At 28.4% G+C, this 24037-nt stretch overlaps 1 protein-coding gene across 1 annotated transcript in view; it reads right to left on the bottom strand.

Annotated features, from left to right (window-relative positions):
- The window catches only part of LOC125835105 (40S ribosomal protein S4-like), a 254483-nt gene that overhangs the window by 192696 nt on the left and 37750 nt on the right, over nt 1-24037 (bottom strand). The gene's annotated exons all lie outside the window — the stretch shown is intronic.

The raw sequence follows: 24037 nt of genomic DNA, 5'->3' as shown, positions 1-24037 counted from the left end.
GAATGAATTTGTAGATTCTAACAAATCTGAAATATTAAAACGAAATCAAAAAAAAAATTGTTTAATCTACTAAAAATCTAAAATACATAAATTTTACATGAATATGTAAACAAACTTGCATAAAAATCGAAAAAATTAACGGAAAATTCATAATATGTACAATGCGAAATATAAATCATAAACGGTGATATTGAAAACAAATCAAAAGAAATCTAAATAACTAATTTAAATACATAAATATTAGATGAATATGTAAACAAACTTGCATAAAAAATGAAAAAATTGATGGAAAATCCGTAATATGTACAATGCGAAATATAAACCATAAACGGTGATATTGAAAACAAATCAAAAGAAATCTAAATAACTAATCAAAATGGATAATGGAAACAACCTTGCCAACCGAGAAATCTGCTTGAATTAATAAAGAGATTTCGTTTAACAATAAAGAAAATTTCTTGATGAACAACAATTTAGCACCTTGAAGAAAGATAAACTTGAAACGTGAAAGGTGGGAAAGAAACGTGAAAGTTGGGGAAGAAACACAAATGGTGATGAAAAAAGGTTAATGGTATTGGTTTAATTTTTTTTTCACTTTAAACGGTTATTGGTATATAATTTGGTCCAATATAGGACTCTTTCCATAAATAAAATTAATTTAAAATACTAAAATCTGAATACATATTATTTTATAAAAATATTGTCATTCTGCCATTTTAAATAAATATTTTTAAAGTGTTGTTATTTTGACTAATTATGTTAGGTATTATGACTTAATTGCTGATTTTCCCTAGTTAATTTCATAAGATATAATTTGGGCCCATTTAGTATGTGGAATGAGATAAATAAAAATAACTTATGAGATTAGTTATCGCGTCTTCTATAAGGATAACTAATCTTGCTATTTTAGTGTATTTTCCTTCCTTACCTAATATAGTTTAGGGAAATTTTCGTATATAGCCACTTAAAAAAACTTAATTATGTTTTATAGTTATAGTTTGCTAATTATGGTTCATAGCTACAGGTTATTGGAAGGAGAGTGGCGAGCGAGATTGGCAGAGGGAGCAGAGAGGCGAGAGAGAGAGGGCAGCTAGTAGAGAGAGACGAACTGCATATGTATATTTGTCCAGCTGTATATGTATATATGTCAAATTATTATATATATGTAACTGCTATAAATATGTATTTACATATCTGGTGAGCGAGATTGGGAGATGGAGGAGAAAGAGGAAAGGGATTGGGAGAGGAAGGAGAGAGGTGAGCGAGAGAGGTGAACTGTTTATGTATATCTGTCAGATGCTTTTATATATATAACTGATATACATATGTATTTGTATATCTGGCAAGCGAGATTGTGAGAGGGAGGAGAGATGTGAACTGTATATGTATATCTGTCAGATGCTTTTATATATTTAACTGATATACATATGTATTTGTATATCTGGCAAGCGAGATTGTGAGAGGGAGGAGAGAGGCGAGCGAGATTGGGAGAGGAGGAGAGAGGCGAACGAGAGAGAGCAAATAGTGGAGAGAAGTTAATTGTATTTGTATATCTGTCATATAATTGTATATGTATATGTATAATTTGTATTTGTATATGTATAAAAGAGGATAGAGGAGAGAGGCGACGTAATTACAACTAAAATTTAGCTGCGAGCCGTAATTAATTCAAATTATGGATATGTTAGCTAATTAACTAGTATATGTTTGCTTATCCACGTAATTTTTCCAATAGTTAATTTTTAAGATATGATTAGGATTGATTTGATATACATAATAAGATAGATAAAGATATTTCATAAGGTTAGTTATTACTCACTCTGTCCACTTTTATTTGTCATAGTTTCCCTTTTTAGAGTCAAACGATAAGAACTTTGACTATCATTATATGATGTATTTTTTCATCATTTAACTTTGAAAATTAGTAAAATTGACTTTCGAATAGTATAACATAACAATTAAAAGTGGACGAAGGTAGTACGTCTTAGGTATGAAAGAGCTAATACTTTCATGCTAGTACATCCCAATATTCCATGAAATTGCTATTCCTTATACCACCAACTGAATATTTTGAATAATCATGTTTTTTTTTAAAAAAAATTATGAAATCATCACGATATATTACTATTTAATCCTTTTTTTTTTCTTCCTTACCCAATATATTGTACATTGTATATAATTTGTAAAAAATTTTGACTGCCTCCATTATTGAATTTTTTGAGTTCACATTGTCAAAGTTGAATTTAAAAAATGTGACTCATATAGATTATTAGTTGACAAACTCAATATGTCATTGGTGTTTGTAGCTCAAATTGTGGTTAGAGCTAGTAATGAGCTTGATATATATAGGTAGTGAAAAATAGGTTAGACAGGTAAGCCATCGTTATTTTTTCGAATATGATTTTTGTGAGAAATTATATATGTCGTTTAGATTGATTGTAAATAGTCTAAAAGAGATTGTCTACAAATTAATTTTGATGTGATATTGGTGGAGATTTGAATTGATTTTGAACCCATTGCAATTGAATATAAATTGGAGAATTTGTCATTATAGCTAGTGACAAGATATACATTTTAATTACATGGTAAATACTAAATACATTTTATATTTTTTTATAAAAATAATACATGAGGGTGTGTATATATATTTTCGCAAAAACAATATGGTTATGTGAGTATAAATTGAAAAATAAGATTACGTGAATTCAAAATTTTATATTTTTCGCAAAAACAAATTGGTTATTTGAGTATAAATTGAAATATGTGATCAAGTGAATTCAAAATTTTATATTATGATACATATTAGAGCAACTTTCACATATAACAAACAGAAAAATCATATTTGTATGCTATAACTATAGTTTGCATAATTGCGCTCCATAGCAAACATAAATATGTATATTTCGCTATACATATACAAAAGAAAGCAGTTGTATATAAATTTTTTTGTATCGGTATACATATGCAAAAAGATAAATTGTATAATTTGTGTTTGTATAAAGCGAGAAAGAGAGAAAGGCAAAAGAGAATTGGACAGAGAAATATTTGTATTGTATAATTATAAGTGTATAGGATGAAGATATATATATTTGCATGTGTATATACAATTTCTCCTCGCTTTATACAAACAGAAACACAATTTATACATTTCTGTTTGTATAAGCGAGAGAGGCGAGGGAGAGACTAGTGAGCGAGATCTGGGAGAGGGGAACAAAAATATATGTATATATACAATTTTCTCTCGCTTTATACAAACACAAATACATTTTATACATTTGCATTTGTATAAAAGTGAGAGAGGCGAGGGAGAGAACGAGAGTGACGAGCAAGATTCACCAGGTGAGAGGCGAAATAACAACAGTTTGCTATGAGGTACAATTAAATCAAACTATTTTTATAGCATTTAATTTGAATTAATAGTTTGCTATTATATACAATTTTCCCTATATATTATGATATATATATATATTGAAAATCTCAAAAAAAAATCTACAGTAACCGTAGATCTTTAATTAAGCCCAAACTATAGTCATTAAAGTTCCTCAAAAAACATCAAGAGTGAACTTGCAAACTTGGACAAGTCTGTTCTTCAGTGAGAATTAGGCCCATTATAGTTGTAACACAGCCCAAAATATTTGTAAGGCGAAGATGGGCACCAACTAAGTTTGGGCTATTATTAATGGGCTGCAATATTTGTAAGGATAAATTACTTAACTACACTCCTTTACTTACCTTAATATCCATTTATCCCTACTTATTTCAAAATTTTCAAAAATCTCTTATTTCCCCCAATTAATAAAATCTGTAAGATACATAAAGATTTCCCACCTTTTTACAGCCAATACATGTGTATCCCGTGCAAAACGCTATGTATCCCGCATGTATCCCGTGCACAACGCTATGTATCCCTCTATGTGGAATGTATCAAACGCTATGTATCCCGTGCACAACGCTATGTATCCCGCTATGTGGAATGTATCAAACCTAATGTATCCCGTGCACAATGCTATGTATCCCGCAAACATCATTTTTAAGGGATTTTTGGTAAATAGAAAACTACAAGGGATATGATGTTATTTAGTACTTATAATATGTTGTTCCTATAATTTATACTATTTGTAATATCAAAACCTTACACGATATGTGTACTCTACAAGATTACGACATTTTGTTTGGGGCAAAATACATAAATCCCACTAGTTTAGGTCCTAATTACTAAGATTCTCAATAGTTTCAAATATTACTTCCTCTACCATATTTTATGTTTAGGATACACAAATTGGAATCCATGAGATACATGTATTTGCCGAATTTTAAAACTGAGATACATATTTTGTTTGTTTAAATTAATTGGTTGTAACTGATTTCCTTAATTATAGAAGTAATTAAGGATTTTCAGAATACATGGACAATCATTTTTTATAATTTAAATGAATCAAATCCCTTAATATAAGGCGGAAATCAAGGTATGTTTAATTAATTTATTTTATTATTCTTTGAAATACTAAATGCATTAATATTATTAATAAAAGATAAAAAACATGTATTTATTAGTCATTTAATTTGATTAGTTTCATTTTATTCCTCTTAAAGAATAAATCCATTAATTTGATGTATCTATTATCAAATATCAATATATGATTGTATCCAACCAACTAAACACTTAGATACATGAGCATCATACATGTACAATATCCATATGTATCATAGAAGTATCTAGATTTATTTAATGTATTTGTTATATGTATCTAGTATTAGTTTCATGTATCTATTTAGATGATCTAATTTTAATTTCATGTATCTATTTAGATGATCTAATTTTAATTTCATGTATCTTTTATATGTATCTAGTATTAATTTGATGTTTCAAGTATTAGTTTCATACATTATATTCAAAAACATGTATTTCGGATACATAATAAGTATATACATATAATTATGTGTATCTAAATATGAAATGTAATTGAAACACACAAATTTAGAAAAAATCATTACTTTTAATAACCATAACAAGTAAAATGGATGGGACCAAGTAATATTGAATTATTGGTGTGACACATTTATGTATCTAAATTAAGAACATAGGAATATTATGAATTTTTAACAAACCTAATTTGTAAAACTTTTATGTTCAACACATTTATGTATCTGACTTAAGAACATAATGAATTTTAACTCAGATACAAAATTAAAATGCATAAGAATAATAAAACAATAAAAACAAACTTATATGTAAAATATTGATTTGAACATGCAAACATGTATTGAGAAAATGAAGAAATAAATTAAAGAGGGAGAGGAAGAAAAAGAAAAAAATTAACTTGTTAATGAGCATTAATTAAGGAGTTTAAATTTAAGATAATTATCCAATATCATATTTAAGGGATTTGTGTATCTTAATAAACTTTAAAAAGATATGATATAAATACTAAAAGTGGTAATATGTGTAATTATTTTAAATTAGAGATAAATATAGTATATATGGTAGTGATGTATGTGTGGTTAGATAGTTTTTCCTTTTGTGTGTCATTCAATTTTAAAAGGAAACATTACATTTTTAGCCGGTTCGAACATTTGATTGTTGACTAACCTTCCTTCTCTCCTTCACAATTAGTGATAAAAAAAGAGAGTATAACTTACATAAACTAGAGCATATATACCCTTTATGGTAAATGGTATGCAGACATCCTCCGTCATACTTTTAGGACATTGGTGCTCATGCCGTCCAAAAACTAGAGCATAAATACCCTTTATACTAACGGATATACACATGTCATAATTTTATCTACCAACCCGATATTTATTAAAGGGAAAAATGACAAATATACCCCCGAACTATCGTAAATGTATGCAAATACCCTTCGTCATACTTTTGGGACATTGGTGCCCCTGCCGTCCAAAAACTAAAGCATATATGCCCTTCACTCTAAAGGATGAATAAATGGGACACAAAGCGCAATCTTATCCATCGATCCGATATTTAATAAATGTCAGATCGATGGATAAGATTATGACACGTGTATGTCTGTTAGTATAAAGGGTATATATGCTCTAGTTTTGGGACGACAGGGGCATCAATGTCCCAAAAGTATGACGGAGGGTATATGCATACCATTTACGATAGCTCGGGGTATATTTGTACGTTTTCCCTTTATTAAATATCAAATCGACGAATAAGATTGCGCCACGTGTCCCTATATAGTCATCCGTTAGAGTGAAGGGCATATATGCTCTTGTTTTTGGATGCCAGGCTAGGGAGGAGCTAGGCGGGGGTTCATGGGTTCGGACGAACCCAGTAGCTTTTTCGTGGACCCTATATTTGTACCAGATAATTAAGAAATAACTTGTAAATTCCTAAAAAACTAATTGACAATTCAATTATAAGGAAGGGGAAGAAAATTTAGAACCCCTAAACTCCTAGTACTGGCTCCGCCTCTGATGTTAGGGGCACTCATGTCCCAAAAGTATGACGGAGGGTATCTGAATACTATTTACGATAGTTCAGGGGTATATTTATCCTTTTTATATTAATTATACATGGTTATTGACTATAAGAAATATATGTAAAATTACTTTTTGTTGTAATATCTGTTGGGCTGTTTTATAATGTATGAATCCCTTTTATAAACTTCCTTATTTGAAGATTTTGATTTGAGATATAGTATGTTCATGAATAGAGGAAAAGGAGAAAAATAGAAGAAACACATATTTTTGGTAAAACTATCATTAATATTAGATTTGTTAATGTAATGACTCGGACCCGAAAGATCATTTTTGATAATTTTGAATAGTCATTTAACAATAGTTAATTAATTTACGGGTAATTTATTTATTATTAAGTGGTTAATGGGCCAAGTCCATAACTTAATACCCTATACCACTTGACCCATGGTTGGAATAAGTTAAAGAAGATGTTTATTTTTAATGGTATCACAACCCATTGCGCCTAAAATCCACCGCCGAAAGAAGACAATAACGACTCAGGTAAAAATCCATCCTTTCCACCTAATCTTATATTATGTATGTGGATTGTTTATTATTATTATTGTTATTATTGGATGATTGGAGGAAGCTAATAACACCAATAAATTTAGTTATCACGTAGAGGTTTCGAAAAAAAATAGGCTATGTTACAGATTGAAGTTTTAGTTGAACAAAATAAGGCTAATGGAGAATTAATTGTGGGGTAATTGTGATTGCTGGGGTAGATAGAGGTTATCCCCACTACATGTATTTACACCTATTGAAATTTGTTTAGGTTACTAGAAAACAAAAGAAAAACAATTGATGTAGTCATCATTGCGTAATCATGAGGCCGTGAATTGGGAGATTCGTGGTGGGTGTGAGTGCATTCATTCAAAGGGGTTTCAGTTCTGCCTATAAGTTTTATGGTTGTGGTTCTTCATATATAGGTTCGTGATTGAAAGTTTGTTGTGTGATATCACATTAGATTCAAGTTTTGATTTATTGAGATATGTAATATATCATATGAACATAATTTGAATTATGATATTGGAAAAATTGGGACTTAACCCTAGTCTTAAAACTTGGAAAGTATGATAGTTGTAATGTTAATTGACATCAAGATTTACGAACTTGATTATAAATTTGGGTAAATTTTTGGTTCAAGGCTACACACATAGTAATGTGGGTGTTGTTAGTTTCAAAATCTTATTGTGGTAATTTGTTTGGATAGATTGTATTGATTTGGAGCTCAACGAAAAGGGAAGGCTCAAGTCTCGGAGTGAATCCGAATTAATTGAGGCAAGTGGATTTCTAAACCATTGTTAAGTGTATGGAATTCATGTATTTCCTTGTAATATGTGTTTGGGGATAATGAGACTTGGTGATGGGTTGACTTGTCCACATTGATTAATTCTAATGATGAAAAAGGGGTAATAAAAGGCAATGTGATTAATTGTTTATGTGTGATTGTGTTCTTTATTGAACCTGTATACTTGTGATAGCTGAGGTGATTACATTTCATATTGATATTTGATTGAGATCATCATCCCCTTTATTTGAAATTATATTGTGCACATGCATTGACATGAGATTGAGTATAAGTTGGGCACGTGGAGATCGTCCGTGCTGGGGATGGTGAGATGTTAAGATTATAATTTGGGCACGTGGAGATCGTCCGTGCGGAATTTGTTTGATTTATGATAGTGCGTTGAGATTATCCGCACAGACACATGGAGATCGTCCGTGTTGGTATATGGACCTCGCGAGTCCCCCATGGGTCATGAACTCTCGATATATTTCCGAGGAGTATCATGTATATACGATTGAGAGAGTACTTGGTATTTTGAGGCATATCATTTCATGGTGTCATATTGCATTGCAGCCCATGACATCCTTCATTCTTGATGATTATGTGTTTTATTTGTGGTTGAAAAATACTTGATATTTGATTACCTCTATTTGATGAACTTGATCTTGTGTGTTGCTGATATTTGTGAGTGCCTTTTTGTGGAAGTTGTGATTGATGAATATTGAGTTTGTTGTTGAGGATATGTAATTTGTTTAAGTGATTGTTGTTGAGTTGGGTGCTATGTAACTGTAAACTGTTAGGTTGGGTTGGCTTTATGCAGGTTGTAGTTATGGAGGTTCGGTTGGTGTGTAAGGAGTACCCGTATTCTATCCCCTTAGCTTGTGTTTAGAAGTTTACTTGCTGAGTACCGTGTGGTTGGTACTCACCCCTTGCTACTACATTCTTTTGTAGGTTACTAGCCCGGACCTTTGTGATATATTATCTTCTTTTCCGAGGCTTCTTGGAGATTTGTGAGGTAGCTGTTTGTCAACTCAGTAGACCTTCTTACTCTTGTTTATGATCTTGTTCTACTCTAGAAACAATGTCATATGAGACTTTTGATTCAATTGTAATACTTTAGAGGCATGTACACGTGACAACTAAATTTTGGGGTATTTTTGAGTTTATTATAAAAATTTTCGCATTTTATTGTAATGGTTGAGTTTTAGGCTGACTTGTCTTGGTGGGTTAAGGCGAGTGCCATCATGTCCATTTTTGGGTCGTGACAGTTAGTATATGATAAATTGATAATATTTGGAATTTATGTTTCATATTAAAAGATTTAAGTGTTAATAAATCATTTGAAAAATAAATTTTGATTTTTATTAAAAAATATATTCAATTATACATCTAAAATAAATGCTTAAACTTCAACCGTCTATAGATACACTTATTCAGCCACCCACGTTTGTTGTCAGCATTAGGAATAGGTCTTTAAATCTTTCACGTTTTGAATTATCAAATATGACTATTTGCTCTCTAGGAAAAAAACAAAAGTTTCATGGAAGCATCTAACGATGTGGTCCAGTGATTGAAGATGAGTCGAGAATTATGAGATTTTAAGTTTAAATTATAATAAAGATAAAAATATGATAAAATATAAACGTATCTGTTAGTTAGGATTCAATAGATATTTATGTCTAAATTAAAGATAGTTTATGTATTTTGCCTTGGGAAAATATTAAGTGATTTTTTTAGTTGTCCTATTATTGATTAGGGGGTATAAAAATCGAACCGAATAAATGTTATTGAGTTATTGTTATTGGGTTTTTAATGAGTTTATAAAAAAAATTATTGAGTTATTGGTTCGGTTTTGATTTTTACTTGAGTTATTGGGTAAACTGATAATCCAATAAGACGGTAATAATTTACTTTTTTACCCTTCCTAAACATTAAATATTAATAATTTAATATATAACTAGACACTATAACTATATCAAATTATTACTACTCTATCCACTTCACACTAGGCCGCTTTACTAGTTTTTACTGTTTACTCAAAACCTAAAGACTAAAGTAAGGGTTCGCAATTGTAGCTATTTGATTTTAGTTTTAGTTTTAGTCTTGTTGGACTATTTGATTTTAGTTTTAGTTTGTAATTGTAGGTTGTAGCTTTTGCAAGTTTGTAAAGGTATGTAATTTGATTAACATCAGAAATTTCATACTATGTTTTGGCGGTGACATGTAATTATAGCCTTCGTATTATATTTTGCAATTTCTCATTATCTTTTGTGTTTCACTATATCAAAGCATTTAGAGAAGTGATCAGAAGCCATATATTATTTTACGGACATTTTCTTATTGGGTAAATAAAAAATCAAACCAATAATGACCAAAAATTGATAAATCGATAAGAAATATCTTATTGATTTGTTATTGTGTTAGCAAATTTAAAAATAAGAAACCGATAATACAGAAAAATCGAACTGAACCGACCGACGGACATCCCTAGTTTTGATGAATATAGTGATCTGATAGATGTTGTTCGTGAAAGATAACAAATATTTTATAAAATTAATCAAAATACACCTCAATCAACTCAAATTAAAAGAAAAATCAGAAGCTTCATGTGCCTCGATCTCTTGAGTACTTATGACTTGAAAACAAAATGTAGGTTAAGTGGTCCAAAATTGAATCATAACCTTTATAATTACATATATTTTTTGTGTGGATAAATCCCTTGTAAGAGAGTACAATAATTATCCAAATGCACATGTGACTTGTCTCTAACTTCATACAATAATGAACACATCATGACATAAGAGTGTCCATTGGATGTTCATAGTTAAATTTAGTATCTAGAGTTTAGTATTGATCTATCTAGAGTTGGTGAACTTTGCCTCATCATTTGATCGAAGTTGAGCTAGCGATGATGAGGCAAAGTTGCTATTTTTTCATCTTCCCAACTTTTTAAACTAGAGCACAGTCGCACACGTAATTTCTGTTCTATCAATTTAATATATGATGTGTGGGTCATCGATTCATATGATATTAACTTAATTTCTTTAGGAGGGGGGAAGAGAGATTATTTTCTCATAATTAGGCTATTTGATTTCATTATGGTGATTGATAATGGAAAAATTGGGCAAAAATAATTAGGCGCAAGATAAAATATATTTTGGCAACTCGCATTAGAGTTTTAACATTAAACAACATACAAGGTTGAAAATTAAATATGGTTTCATACAATTTCATAGGGTAAAATGTACCGATTTTGATATATTGTATTTGAAGTTTTATATAGTTGAACTTCAAACATATATGACTGAAATTTAATCATTTTTGCTTGAACTTTTGCTATATATAGCTGAAGTTTAGTCAATTTATCTAACTTCAACAATTTTTACATGAACTTTAGTCATATGTACATGTACTTCTAACATAGATGACCGAATTCAAGCAAAAATAGCAAAAATGATGAAGTTCAATCATTTTTGCCTAAAAACACAAACAATTTATGAACTTCAATCATATACCATTTCAAACAACATATATATATATATATATATATATATATATTAGAAGTGATATATGTGCAAATTTATTTTGCCTTTTTTTAATAGGCAAGTGATAATAAATGATGGTATCAGAATAGTTGTCCTACGACTATTATGAACAAATTATGGTAAAAGAGTAGTAGGTAATAGTGTCATCGATTCATCTCACTTTTTAAACATAATTAAAGTTTAGTCGTTGAATTGCAATCTTTGCATACTTTGTACTTTAACACAAATGCGATATTATTTTTAAAGAGTTTGAACAAAATAGATCAAGATAGACTGTGACGAGAAGGATAATTAGCCATAATTTTTGTTCCCGAACTCATATTACTTTTTTTTTTTCTTTTCATTTTTTAAAATCTCTCTAATCAAAATCGATATGTTATCAAAATATGTCCTATCTTTTTCGCACTCATCAGTATACACAATTTTAATAACTGTAAGACATATTATTAGTATTTATAGCTGAAATAATACATATGCATATTGTTAATTAGTATACATATTGGTCTATTATATATGTATACATCGTATATTAATATATACATATTGATCTACTTTATATATACATGGAATAATATATAGGAAAAATTATCTAATTACACAAATATTTCTAGCATATTTACTAATTCTCTCTAAAGTTTGAAATAATTACATATTGTCTTACTAATTAGTAATTTTTCATACCAGATTTCATGTCAGATACACTTAGATACATGTTTTGCTATACCAGAAGATACATGTTTTTCTATACCAGAAGATACATTGAAATAGGGAGAGACGCGAGCGAGAGAAGGAGAGAGGCGAGTGAGATAGGAGGGAATTAAGCGAGTGAGGTAGTCTATGTATCCTAGATATATGAGAGTCACACTAGATACATGTATCATGAATACCAAATACATTCTTAAACATAGAAAAATAAGGAGTGAGGCGAGGGAGGGAGAGAGAGAGAGCAGAGAGGCGAGCGAGATAAGAGAGAGGCGAGCAAGAGAGTCAAATACATGCAAATCCACTTGGATACAGTGTATCTTGAACAAATTACACATAAATTTTACCCTATGTATCCAAGATACATGTATCGAAAGTCCAAATTCTGGTAAGATTCATAATATTAAAAATTCGTGTGAAGAAAAATAATTTGCTCCTAAACTAGTGATAATGTTCTCATTCCCACCTTAATTTATTTCACTTATATTTCCTTATACTTGGACACTTGTTGATTCAAATTTATTTTTTGGACCAATAATGGAGGCCATTACTATACTCTATTATTGTACGACTACATCTTACTGTCATAGACAAAACGTTCCATCAAATTATAATTAATATTATATTATATTTGTTACCCAAAAAAAAATTATATTGTATTTGCTTTATGAAATAATGTCACCACAAGTTTGAAGCTTGAGTACTTGTGGATAAATGTCATGATCCAAGTCCGTGATATGTACGGTTCGTTTTGATCCAATTTCATTTCATGTATAATTAGTTCTTTGGGATATATCATTATTGATTCTAAAAACGCACGTATTATATGATATTATGTTATGACTTGTGAAGTTTTTTACTTTTTTCTTTTATTTTGATGTGAGATTCGTCTAAGATGTAATATGCATTCTTTTTCGAAAGCTTGTCAACCTAGAAACCTGTCAATCCTTTCCTTTGACCTGTACATATTATTGGTTTGACCTCCATCTTGGACGTTACATATATCCCTCTCGAAGACTCAAGTATTCGTTAAGTTTATTCCATCATCATATTGGTAAACATTAGACTCTGATATCATATTTGCCACAGCTAAAACTTTGACGAAAACAAATTACCTCACAGATTTTCCCTTTGGGTTATTGCATCGTCAAACCCAAGAATGTGAGTACCATATAAACTTGTGATATGTCTTATAATTTATAAAACTATTTTCCTCTCCCATTTTGATGTGCGATTTTCCTTAAATGTAACACATACCTCTTCTTTGAAAACTTGTCAACTAAAAAGCATGCTAGTCCTTCTTCTCTCATGACCTACCCTTATCTGTCAATTCTTCATCATTAGCGTCACAATAAACACATATTTTATTGTAATATATTTATTAGATTTTAAAAAAAATGCTTTTATGTAAATAGAGCATTGGTTAGTCAAGAACATACACATATAAAAGATGAAGATGAGATACTCAGACGGATGTATGAATATATTAGAAGAGATAAGATTCCTTTAATTAGGCAAAGTTTAATCTAAGCTGGAAATTATTTTTTTTACTTTAGATTCCTCTTTCCCCCCTCTAACATAATAAATCTCTCAAAATGAACAAATAAACAACCTAAACATTATAATAATGTCAATAATAGCGAATTATGTAATTAAAAATCCCTTAATTACTTATTAGAGTCATTAATTAATTTATCAAAACTTCTTTGATTTTTTTAAATTTAAAAAACATAATTAACAAAAAAAGTTGAAACAAAATCAACTTAACATCAACGAAACGAACTGATGACTACGTATAATTAAAGATCTTGGATTCAAATTTTGAAAATAACGTTAGTACACAAACAAACTTTTTTTTGTTTTCTAGTCGGTATTTGATATAAGTGTTGATATTCGACTAAAAAATTTCTGAATTCTTCTTATCAATTATTATTATTATTATTATTAGTTCCTTGTTCACCTAGAACATCTTTTTGTCTTATTTTATTGTTTTTTGTCTTTTTGGATTTCATAAAGTCGTGTGGTTATTGTATATCGACAAGGATATATCATGGCATAGTCGTTGTTTTTTTCTTTTCTTTATCGAGGAATATAGTGAATTAGATCAATCATTTACCTTAAATCAAATATTTCAATTTTTGAATGTCAATGCAGAATAAAAAAAAAAATTATTAAGATAAGAAATCACGACCTAAGTTCTAAATACTTAACTCACGTCATCTAACTAACTTCTCCGCTAAGTTTGAGCTTTGCCATTTAGAAATTAACTTCAAGTATAATTTAAATTCTAAAGTCAGTTTATCTCAAAATCATATAAAAAGACTAAAGGCCTCATATTCCTTCGATGTGGGACTCCAACAATTACTCTACCCTTTAAATTCCATCAAATTTTTTTTACATGGATTATAAATTTCTATAGAAAAATTTATTAAAATCTGTAAAATAATAGATATGAATTCATAATTTTTTTTAAAAAGGGAAAAGGTGAAAAATATCTCTGAGCTATTCAAAATAGGTCAAATTTACCCCATTAAGTTTTTGGGTAAAAAATATCCGTGTCATTATTTTTTAAACTTAAAAATATCCTTAAACTATCCAAATAGATCAAAAATATCATTTCTTCCTACGGTATTCCAAAATAAGAAAAAATGAGCCAATCTTGCCCTTTGAATAAAACTTTATTTAAATTTGAAGATTATGAGGTTAGTTTAACTATTTTAAATACCAATTTTATGAAATATAGAGTTTAGTTATATATCGATATTACAGTAATTATTCAACTAAGCATTTAATTATTATATTGTTTTTTTTAAAGTATTATACTTCCCCTCGACTAAAATTGGAGATGATTTAAAGTTAAAATAAACAATAAATCGAATCAAGGTATAATTAGAATTTATTTCTTTTATCATATTATTATGTTTAGAAATAATAAAAAAAGATACCTGGTATGAAATAATAACTCATATCTAATGCGCATATCATCATCAACGCGCCTGCTTCGGTAAGCGTATTTTCAAGAAAAAAAATTAAAAGATTTGTTGCTTCTGTTCTACTTTAATTTAATTAGTGTCCAATTTTTCTGAAATTATGAAATTCGTTTTAGCTGTGACTTTTAATTTTAAATTCATATTCTTAATTATAGCTTTATTATTTTGAATGTCGGTAATATTTATGTATATTTTATAACTATTTTGAGTAAAAAGTCAATTATCAATTACGAAAAATACTTTAATTATGAATATTTTAACAGACGTCTTCACATTAAATTTGCGCAAAAAAGAAGAAGAGATGATCTATTACCACACAAATAAAGTTATAATTTATTTTAGAGTAAAAATTTAAAATCATTTAATCAATACCACTTAAAATTTATCAATATTAATAATATTATCAAATATTTATTTTATATACTTAATGAAATGATTTAATACCATTTAAAATAAATTCATGAAAAAATATTGAACCCATGCACAACACAGAGTCTTGTCACTATTATAACTTTCTGTTCAGAATTCAAATTCAAATTCAAATTTTGACACGTCTTCTTACTTCTTTAAATGAGTTTATCATATTAGGAAAAAGAACAAAAAAAAACTCGTCCGTGTGAAACTCATGTGTTTAATTAGGTAAAAACTTTTTATCATGATAAAGTAATTTAATGAAGTAAAATATATGTTAGATACTCATAATTAAGTAAATGAAATAAACATCTAATAATAATATAATAATACTATATTTATAATAAAAATATGATAATGATTATATATATGTAACCTTATTCTATTAGATAAAGATAAATAAATTATTTTTGATAAATCCTCAACTCAAATAAAACATATAAAAGATAATAAAGAAAAAAAATATAGCAACCGCAAATAACATAAATAGTCTTTTGGTGTCTTCTTTTTCTTTTCTTTTTGGATTTCCATTCGGTGATTCGATACCTGTACTGGAGATTTGATTGGTACCCGCATTAGAGTCCGACTACTTTGAATTCACGCTACATAGGGCCCCATTTAAGGGAACAACACTCCCTATCAAGAATTTTTCCATATCTAAAACTCGAATTCGAACTCGAAACCTCTAATTAATGGAAGAGCGGCTTCATTCACTACAAACATCTTTTTGGTGTTTTCTTGGTGATTCCAAGAGAGACATAAGAAAAAAAATAGAAGTTAAAGAATACAAATTTCCAAATAAATTAGTAAAATTACTATTTTGGGCATGCTACCTAATTATGTTATATATCATTGCTTAAAATAACTTAAACAAAGACTTATTTTTTTAATTATTTATTTTGTAGTTTTACATAATTATAGAATGGATCTAAAGAAAAACATAATTATAGAATGGAACAAGCACCAAATAAAAAGAGAAATTAGGTGAATTTCCATTTTAATACGTATGACAATTGACAAATCCAATAACATAAAACTTGAACATATTGCTTTATATTTAGGTATTTTCACTTTTTCCATTTTGAGCATTTTTGTATGTTAGGATTACAGAATTTTTTTGTTAGTGTTTGGCCACGATTGATGTGAAGTCTCAAGAAAAATATTTTCCTAAAAAACATTTTCTCGTAAAATATGTAGGTTTCTAATTTATTTTCTAATATTTGATAAATAAATAAGAATATATCATCTCAAAAATATTTATATGTAATCAAGCAAAACACGATAGGATGAAGAGTGGAGTTCGGGATTGTAATGGTCTAGGAATTGGGGTTTTGACCGATAGAGAAAAAATAATGAACTTTAATTTGAATGTCATTTATGAAATCTGTTTCCTGATTTCATTAGGGAAATCATTTTATCCACAATTAATCATTTGACCAAAGCCATAACTAAAGTCAAATGAGCGACGACAACAACATGAGATTTATCTTCTTCTGATCTGCCCTTTTAAGAGATTGAAGAAGTGTTTCTTCTACATAAATACAATTACTTTCTTCTTTTATTTGTAAAAATAACAACCTTCAAATTTTTATTTCTCTTCATTTTTCATTCATATTAACTTAAAAATCTTTTATATAATAGACGTGAGTTCAATTCTCACGACCTCTTTTCTCTCTTCCTCCTAATTTCAAGAAAAAAATTATTCCCTTTTTAGATACGTAATGCATTGGCGTTTCATTGAGTTTTTAGGTCGCACTAGTTTAAGCACGCTTAAGAGTTTTTAATTAGGCAATAAAATAAAATTTAATCAACTATATAAATGTCTTTCAACTTTTAATTAAACATACATGTCCTTAATCTCATGACATAATAATTGATAGAAGAATCTCTAATACTTTAATATAGGGAAGGATTGTTAATTACTTCAAAATTTGTGCAACAACGAACGATTTCCTCCATCCACATTTATTTGTCTATATCTGAATCGACATATTTTTAAGAGGACAAAGTTAAAATAAAATTTTACTATATTATCCTGAGTTATTACTTGTAAAAAATAAAAATCTATTTTTAATATAGCGGACGTGTAAAAGTGGAAGGAGGAATGTAATATTTTTCAACAATTAATTAATCACCCATATGGCTATTAATTAAATACTAATGACTTATTATTGATGGAATCTCTCTAAACAATTGCATAGCACATCTAATCAGAATCATACTGCACTTCCTTTCTGGTTTCTTCCTATCATTGCCCTCCTTTTTAATTTTTTTAAAGAGTTAAAATATATGCACGCAAACAAAAGGTAATTTATAAATAATTAATTTTACACAATTATTGCGTTTTGAAAAGTTATACCTAAGTTTTTTATTTTGGTTTCCCACTGTTGTCTTGGTACTTTGTTTTGTGATTCGATTAATCTGAATTCACATTGAGAGATAAAGTACTCCCTATTAAAGATGACTTAATATTCAGGACTTGAACTCGAAATCTTTAATTAATGACAGAAAAGTACCTATCACTCTAACACGATAGTTGTTAATAGTTATACCAAGGTATTGCTCTATATTTTATCATTTATATATTATGTTTGATATACATAATTATAGATTACATTGTTGTAAGCCTCGTAGAAGAGATGTAGGTAGGATTTGAACACTATTAGGTCAGATTCGAAATTCCAACAATCCCATTAATTGATTTATACTATGTTTGAAATTTATTATTACTAAATTATAATTATAATGTAATAAAATCCAATAAAGTTTGATTCAAAATTATCGAGTTTCAATAAACCATCAGTCCGTCTTTGCGTTGTAGTGTAAAAAAAATTCTATACTATTGGCCACATCGAAAATAAATTCTTAGGGCTCGCTTGGACTTGATTTGAAATTGAAATTTTAATTTTATGTGAATTGAATTTCTTAATTTGTATTTTTTTTTCTCATAAATATGAAAATTCTACAATTTGTAAAAATTATCAAAAATTCCCCAACTCATACAATCTTACCAAATTGGCGAACTATAGTATATCCCCATATTCCTTTTATAAATAAATATTTATGATTACATGTTATTACAAACTTTCAAGATAAAAAACAAATTAAAGATTCAATATAATTCTTGCACATGGTACGGACAATCTATTCACGTCGATCATAATTTTTTTTTTGTTGCAAAATTTAGAATGACATGTCTCTTTTTTTGTGTGCAAACTATAAACTTATGGATTAAATATTGAAGTTAAAATTTTATTGATATTTTATAAATATTGTTTTAAATTTTAAATTTGAATCTCAAATCCTATGATCAAACACCTATTTATTCAAGTTTTAGATTTGGTTGTATTACGGGAAGAAAGGGAGCATGTCACTATTAGGTGAAGCACTTTATAATATGCGTTATATCACTTCATAAATATGCATAGTATTTTAGAGTAATTTACACACAAGATGATGTATAAATGAGACACAATAATAGACATCGATAGTCAATATACACCTTATCTATCCTAAGTAGCGTACGCAAGATTTTCAGAAAGAATATCAACTTATTGTAATAATTTTAGAGTTAATTACACGCAAGATGACATATGAAATTCAATAATGGAACTGGGAAATGGTCAATAAACTTTTATGTATATACTGGCTATTAGTAACGTATACAAGATTTTCACAAGTAATGTCAACTTATTATAACGATTATTGTTACTTGTTGTTTAGTCAGAGAGACGATAAATATTTTTAAATTTCACTTATATTTTTGGAGTAAATCAAAAGCATACATATTATTATGTTTATGTAAATAATAAATAATCTCTTTTTTTTCTTGGATAATTAAAGGAACTATGATTCCTATTTACATGTCATAATTAATCAAAATGGGGCAACAAGAACTAGTCACCATTACTTGTTTTTAATTGGACATCATATATAAGTACACGTACTTATGGGAGTGTTCTTTATAATACAACTCATTAAATTAATTTTATACAAGAATTTTATATGGCAACTTGTATAAACACTTTGGAATTACACAAGAGATGACGTATAAAAAAAACAATAATAGACTTGCGATAGTCAATAAACATTATTATATTTAGCTTTTATTAATGGCGTAAGCTAAATTTTCACAAGCAACATCGACTTATTTTCACAATTTTCATCGTATGTAGTTTAATCATATTGTATATATTTAAACTTTACTAATTGTTTTAAATTGCTAGTTTTCTTTGTTTTAATATGTTTGTCCTATTTTGATTTGACACGGAGTTCAAGAAAGGATATAAGACTTTAGAATTCTGTGATATTAAATTAAACTTATATCAAATGTACCAAAATATGCTTTAATATTGCAGTATCTAACATGTCATATAGAAAGTAGGAATTAAAGAGTTGCTAAAAAAAGAAGAAAAAATCATTCTTTTTGAAATGAACTAAAGAAAGTAGGACGAAACAAATTGAAATGAAGAAAGTATTTATTTTACAATATATTTTCAAATAGGGTTGGTTATATCTTAATATATATCATAAACATTTCAAAAACTAATAAGGATTGTGGTGGAGTGATAAGTATATATTTCTTCATTTTTTAATCAGAAATTTTACGTTCGAGCGCTACTAAATGTTATCTCCTGTATTCAGGTTAGCTAAACAGATACTGTAAAGATGAAACACAAAGACAAAAATGAAAAACTATCTGAGTCAGCAAAACTGACTGTGTGTCCTTAAGAAATTTAATCCCCTCAAGTACCCGAAGTTGTAGATTAATTCCTCCCAAGGTAAATGGATTAAACATTAAAGAAGTAACGGTATCTCAAACTTCGATAATTTCAACGAACTCAAAAAGACAGCAACGAGATCACACAGACACGATCGATGATTTTGTTTTTTTAAGAAATGTATGCAAAAGAAGGGAAAAATTCAATTCAGAAAAATGAGAGAAATCCTCTTTATTTATAGTCAACAAAGGGTAAAAGTCACAACTCTTTGGAAAAGTGACAACATTTCAGAAAGGTCAATACCCTTTAGAAAAGGCACACCCTTTCAAAGTTCAAATAGTCACAACTCTTTAGAAAAGACACAACCTTTCGTAAAGGTCACAATCCTTCAGAAGATCACAACTCTTTAAAAAAGATTCAACACTCCGGGAGAGTCACAACGCTTCATTTTCTATTTACACCTTTAAAAGTCATCACTAAATATAAAGTTGCCTTTGTTAGACCCTTCAATATAAGACTTTTCAATACGAATTCAAATTTAATTATATCAGTATGAATACCGAACATTTCGCAAGCCAAAGACAAATTTTTGGGTAGGGAGTAGGTGGAAGGGAGATTACAAGGGTATATGACCTTTTGTGCTTCTGAGGATCATCATTATTAATCAATAATATTTATAATGACCTTAAATTGATGCTTACATAGTATAAGTTTGTATTTTACGAGTATATCAAAATCAGTCACACATAATAAAGTTAACGTGAATAATAAATAATCTTTAGTGTTGTTTTTGGCTTGAATAAAGGTGGTAAAATTATTCCTATTTTGCATGACATAATCAAAATGGAGCAATAATGCCTAGTTTCCTATGCATAGAACAAGAAGTGGTACATTTTCATGACACCCACTGGGCAACAACACCTTAAATTAAGGTCTTATTTTTGTTGGGTTAGAGAGAACATATTTTTATTAATTAATAATATCTTTAACATGTTCTTTATGTGCGAGTTTAATTTTTTTTCATGGCCAAGCACATGAAAATTGAGATTCGATTTCAGGATCTCTGCGCGCTCTGATACCATATTGAAATGTGTGATCATCTCATCTAAAAGCTTAAGTTGTTAGAGAGAATACACTTTTATTAGTTAATAATATTCTCAACATAAACTTCGCATAATTTTTTTTATAATGAATTAGTCAACTAGATAATACATTATTCAAAAGTTATACAGTCATATCTACACCATGATAGAGTACAACTAAAATAATTAGTTTCGGTGTTTATGCATTATAGATCTAGAGTACAACATAATCGAATAAAATTAACGATTAGCTCAATTTATTTTTTGCAAAAGCAGTTAAGCAAGTAAAGCATGAAACGAGTTTTTTGCTAAGCAAGTAAAGCATGAGTATAAGTGAAATTTAATAATATCTGTTTTTGGGTACGCAATAATTATAGTAATTAACCTGCTATTATAAATGAAATTACGATATATTTATCAACTTTACAAATTATATTTAGATTATTTATGTAATAATAAAAAATATACATTAGCTACTTTTATAATGTATTATGACTTTCTAAGTACGTAGTTGTTGATTTTTTAAAAGTCTTCAAAGTAAGTTTCAGTGTCAATCTGACTATACATACACACATATATAGAAGCTTATGTCATCATAATTAAAATTAATTTAGAGAGGAGCTTTGTTAATTTTTATTTGTGTTAAGCAGAGGTAGATTCAAAATCTAAATTTTATGTGTTTAATCTTTAAATTTAATTGTGAGTTGTTTCATAGATAATGACCTGATTTGACTCGGCACATAATTTAATCAAATAAAATTAGTCCTAATTTAAAGTTATGTAAAATGTATCAAAATATTTTTTAATCGTGCGGCTTTAAACATGCCACATGAAAAAATAAAATTTAAAGTATTATAAAAAGATAATATAAAAATCATTCCTTTGAAATAGAAAAAATAATATTTATTATTTCACCATTGTATGCACATTTTACGAGAGAATGAGCAGTACCCACTTCACAAACTCGAGACTTCTAATTAAAGATGCATCGTTTCATCATTGCACGACAGTTCAATCCACGTAAGTTGAACCAATAAGAGTTAATGACTTGTTTGGAGCTACCAAATGCAAACACGTGGACAGCTTGGAAAATATAAGAAAAAAATCGACGCAGTACAGAAAATTTGACTTCTATAATGAAGTTGAAGTAGATAACTGTTGCTGACTCAGATTGGATAAATCTAAATTGGATAAAGGGAAAAAAATGATAAAATATTCTGACTTTATCTTTTAAAATTTTGAAAAATCTTAATACGTGCATGATTTTCATTAATAGAGGTAATTTCTGATAAATTTCTACGACAAGTACGTTTTAATCTCGTTTTCTTTTATTGAAATTTAAATATCTTAATTTGAATATATAACATTTTCTTTTATACATATATGAATATAATGTGCATAATCGATCGCCATTTTTAAAACTAATGGTGGCAATGGAAGATGATAGTGGTTGTTGCAGTCAAGAGTGTGATCTGGTGGTCAATGAAGTGATTTAGAGTTATAAGGTCAACATGCTTAGATTTTAGTAGAAACAAAAAATACACTAGGTAGTTCTTCTTATTTGTCATAGCCTAGAGGATCGAGTTACATGGTATATTTTGCTGGTGAGAGGTGAAAGATATTTCGTGAAATTAATCGAAACCATCAAAAGTAAACCCATACACCGCGATCATAAAAAAAAAGATGGTGGTTCATTGGCAAAGCGACATTTTGTTAGGTGATGACTCATAGTGATAATTAATTAGTGGGGAGACCAGAGAGGTAATAATGAACCTACAGTAATAACTAATGGTGATAGTTAATGATGAAAAAAATTGTTGATAGTAATTAATGATAAATGCTAGTTATCTTGTGGTTCTTGGTGGTCCAAGAATATACCATAATCGGAGTACTCAAAGAGGCTAAGGATTCTAACCTATTAATTATTTCTTGCTAAGCTAAAAAAATTATGTTAGGAATATTGTTATTATTATATATGGAATAATGATGTTGAATTCTGAGTTTTATAAATACACACCGACTGTCTACTTGTTTTTGTTAATTACAAATATAGTTTGAATTTCCAATTCATGATAGTTATTTTTGCTTATCGAAATTTTATTTATTATGGAAAATAACCCTCATATATATTAAAGGTAAAGCCAAGATTTAAAATCTTACTTCAATTTGCTATATATATATATATATATATATATATATATATATATATACTTTACTCGTTGTATTTTAAAAATTATTCATGTACATAACTTTAAATTTATCTGAATCTTATGCTTTTAAATTAAGGATACATAAAATTTTATGTGCCAAACTATTATTTAATTTGATGATCTTAAATATATCATATGGAAAGATAAAATTAAAGAACTACTCCTCTGTTCGTATTTATATGAGGTCTTTATTAAAAGTTGATGGTCCCTAATATTTTTCTTTTCATAAAATTAATACATAATTGATAGTACTATACGTCTCTTTTTTTATTTTACTACTGTGAGTTATTAGCCTTGAAAATATATATTTGACCAACATAGAAAAATTAAGTAAATAATTCATGCCTATTTGTCAAATTAATTAATATTCATTGATTGAAAACTTGACTTCAAAAATATTAAACGAAAAAGGGTCTCATATACCCCTCAACTTTGTCATTTAGAGTTGATATACCCCTCGTTATGAAAGTGACTCATATATACCCTTACGTTATACAAATGACTCAAATAGAAACGAAGAAAATATAAAAAAGAGATAAATTAATTAGAACAGAAAAAATTTAGACCGTTCCCTAGATTTTGAATTCAAACATTAAATATGA

The sequence above is a fragment of the Solanum verrucosum genome, unplaced genomic scaffold (assembly GCF_900185275.1).
Source record: "Solanum verrucosum unplaced genomic scaffold, falcon-dt-bn FXZP01000220.1, whole genome shotgun sequence".
Classification (NCBI taxonomy): Eukaryota; Viridiplantae; Streptophyta; class Magnoliopsida; order Solanales; family Solanaceae; genus Solanum; species Solanum verrucosum.
Note: the sequence above shows the minus strand (reverse complement) of the source record. Positions and strands in the feature narration are given on the sequence as shown.